The sequence below is a fragment of the Coenobita brevimanus genome, chromosome 103, assembly GCF_032717465.1.
Source record: "Coenobita brevimanus isolate Jiangsu-jjx chromosome 103, ASM3271746v2, whole genome shotgun sequence".
NCBI classification, from domain to species: domain Eukaryota; kingdom Metazoa; phylum Arthropoda; class Malacostraca; order Decapoda; family Coenobitidae; genus Coenobita; species Coenobita brevimanus.
The window spans coordinates 39,312,266-39,315,907 of NC_137056.1; positions in this window are offsets into that span (position 1 = coordinate 39,312,266).

Below are 3,642 nucleotides of genomic sequence, written 5' to 3' on the forward strand. Positions count from 1 at the left end.
TATTTCTAGCTGTGAACACCGGACGCACTAGGATGGGCAACTGTAATCTGAAAATCTTGGACAGGACTCTGAATTTGTGCGTCCCCCCCTCAAAAAAAAAAAAAAAAAAAAGTATAATGTGTTGTAGATTACTTTACATCACATAAAAGTAAATTGTTTAGAAAAGGTGCTGAAACAAACTGTGATGTGCCACTAACAGGTGTAGGAATGGAGTGTGCTGTGAATGAAGCAGCGTTCTTAAGTCCGCTGGTTGCATGGAGGATTAACTAATGAAAAGATGCGGCAAAGAAAGAAGCAACGGGAGAAATAAGGCTATAACAGGAAGCATGAATGTGAATGCGGGAGTAAAGAAAGTGTTATACAGCATTATACTAGTTCCAACGCTGAGATAACGCGGTGAGACGTGGACAGTATCTGATGGACAAAAGCACGAATGAATGAAAGGTAAACAAAATCGCCTGGACGTGTTTGAGGCGTAACTTAGACATACACAAGGACGAATGGCGGGAATCTTGAATTATGCGGTACGAAGCTGAACGTAATGGAAAACCTAAATTAATGTACTTCGTGGTATTTTAGCCACGTGGAATAAATGGAGGGTGAGAGAATGGTTATAATGGTAAAATCTGTATCGAAGTGTGGTGACTGAAAGAAGAACAAGTAGCCTACAAAAGTTCTAGATGCGGAAGCTTCAGGGTCTTTCAGTTTCTACATCCTAAGTGTGATGTGGTAGGAGAGTGATTTGGTACGGTGAGATGTGGCGTGAGAGGATGGTAGGGTGTACTGTGGTGTGGCTTCGCTAAAGTTGCTGAAATTTACGAGTGAATCGAAAACGTTAGTGAGAGACAGACGGCCACAGCCACTCCCAAAATTCTTCCGTATCTTAAAGCAGCCCAAGAACAAGAGTGTAAGAATATGGGAATTTATTATCAGCGAAATTATTACCAATATTTGAGAATGATTATAACTCCTTCAAGAAACTCACCATGGCCCGTATTCTCGTGGGGTATGGAGGCTCCCTAACACCTCTACCTTAGCGATTTATTTTTGGATAAGGGTGGTTAATATCCTATAGCACATTATTTCTGCAGAGTATGCCGATATGGGAAGGACTAATTAGCTCAGAATAGGACAGTATGGAGCACTAAGCAAAATAAACCGCTTAGAAAAAGGTGTTAAGAGGGTTCGTTAACAGGATGGTTCATAAACAACACTTCTCTCCACTCGTGTGTTGTGGGGACGGGTTTGTCAGCGTTACCAATGTTTATCCTGCATCATTTATTCACTTCTTCCTCCCACCGCTACACCCACACCTGCAGACTGAGCCGCCAGGTGAGTTTCCAGTGCAGCGGTATATAAAGGAAGATCAGAACACAAGTGTCTGCACACACACCGCAACTCAGCCAGAAGACAGGGCGTGTGTGCTGGGCATTCCCCAGGCCCTGTCTTCCCCCTTACATTTACTCAAGACAACCACCAGCAACCGGGCTACAGCAAGGCCCGGTCTCCTCGAATTGAGGAGAGAATCAACAACAACAACAACAACAAGTGTCTGGAGGTCTGTTGTGCCCCTCCCCTCACAGGATGCAGCGTCAGCCACTATAACAGCTTTACGGAGTGCCGAGGAAAAATATGGTAAATTAATAAAAGATGGTGATTTCCTTAACCTTACACGGGACGAAAATGTAAACTAATTTTTGTTACAATATTCTAAAGGTAAAATAGAAGAATAATTGGGGGAGGGAAATATTATCTTTCTTTACTAATCTCTTTAATAATAGTCTTGCAGCGAAACCAACGAGAAACGGAAAAATCACCAAGAAAAATAAATGCATAAATAAATAACATAATAAAAAATAAATATCATAATCTAGTAATGAAACCAAAAAAAAGGGGGAAGTAAAAAAAAAAAAATCTAAATTTTGTGATGTAGTGAGTTCGAAAAAAGAAAAAATCGAAAAATCATTGTGGAGGGAGAAGTGAGAAGTGCTGAGCCGGTGATAAGAGTGCTGACGTGTGCTGAGATAAGAGGGAGGGGGAGGAGGGGGAGGGGGAAGAAGTAGAAGGTAAGGGAAAGAGGGAGGGAGCAAAGGAGAGAAATCATCTAGGGTGAAAAAAGGAAGGAGAGCCGAGATAAAAGATAAATGCGGCAGAATGTACAAGTGTATTTGAGAGGCGGGGGTGGTACAGGAGAGAGAGAGAGAGAGAGAGAGAGAGAGAGAGAGAGAGAGAGAGAGAGAGAGAGAGAAACAGGACCAGAAGAGAGACCACACTAAAGGTAAATGAAAAACAATAAAAAATGAGGAATAATGTAAACAGGAAATGACGAAATACCGACGATTAACAGAACTCAATAAAGAGGACGCAAAGGACGAAGGGCTGCCATAAAGGAAAAAAAAGGACGAGGACAATAATTCAAGGTTACGAAAGAGAAGGAGAAACAAAGAATGTAATGAGAGAACTGAGGTGAAGGCAGATCGAAAGTGAGGAAGGAGAAAGTAAATTGTTGGATGAAATATTGCGACAGAGGGGAAGAAGCGGGTATATGGGTAGCTAAAAGAGTTATGAGAAGGAAGGAGAAGCAAAGAGAAAGAAGCGGAAGGGAGTGAAGAAAGGAAAAGGAGGGGGAAAAGGGGAATGAAGGGTAAATGGAGAAGGAAGGGAGAAGGGAGTGAAGAAGGGAGAAGGAAGAGGAAAAAAGAAACGTATGAGAAAAAATGGAGGATGGGAAAAAAGCAGAGAGGAACATAGCATAATTGTGAGAAAGACCAGTGAGAAGGAATGTGGAAAGTTAAGAGCTGTAAGAAAGACTAAGAAAAGAAAAGAGAAAGAAAGAGAAAAGGTGGACCCGCCAGAAAGACTAATATATAAGAGGGAAAGGAGACAAGGTGGAGGAGCAAGAAAGACTCAGAAGGAGGAGGTGTGAGTGTGGGAGGGCGATAACATGGGCGGGAAATGATAAGAGCGACAGAGGTGACGAGAGATTTGATAAGAGGTCATGAGCGAGGCCAAAGACAAGAGGTGTGAGGAAGCTAGCGGGGAGGAGAGATGGGGAGAGGGGAGGAAAGAGGGGGAGAAGGGAAGAAAAAGGAGTAGAGGGGAAATAGGAGGAAGAGAGGGAAGGACAGGAGGATGGGGTGGAAAGAGGTGGCGAGGGGAAGAAAGAGGAGGAGAGAAGAAAAAAGAGGAGAGGGGAGAAGAGAGGAAAGGGGAAGAAAGAGGAATACAGAGAAAAAGGGATGTGGGACAACAAGAAAACAATATATGTGAAAAAAGTTTAAGAAAATAGTAAAGGTCGGAGTATATGCCATGATGCTGAACAACTCTGGGAAATGGGGTATGATATTTTAGTAAGTCTGAAAAGTATCCCATTCACTAAGAAGAGAACGACTCCCCCAAAAAAAAAGAAAAAAACAAAAAATAGCCTGGTGTTAGCAATCCATCCATCCATCCATCCATCCATCCATCCATCCACTCAGCCATCCATCGTCCATCCTTGACTGATCCATACAGAGCGCAGAGGCCCGGAGCCATTTTTGTTTTTGTGTTAGTCCAAACATATAAATTGAGTGACCAGTCGCTCTCCCCTACACGGCAGTATGTGGACGATAAACCCCAACCTACCCTCGTGCTAAAACCCTT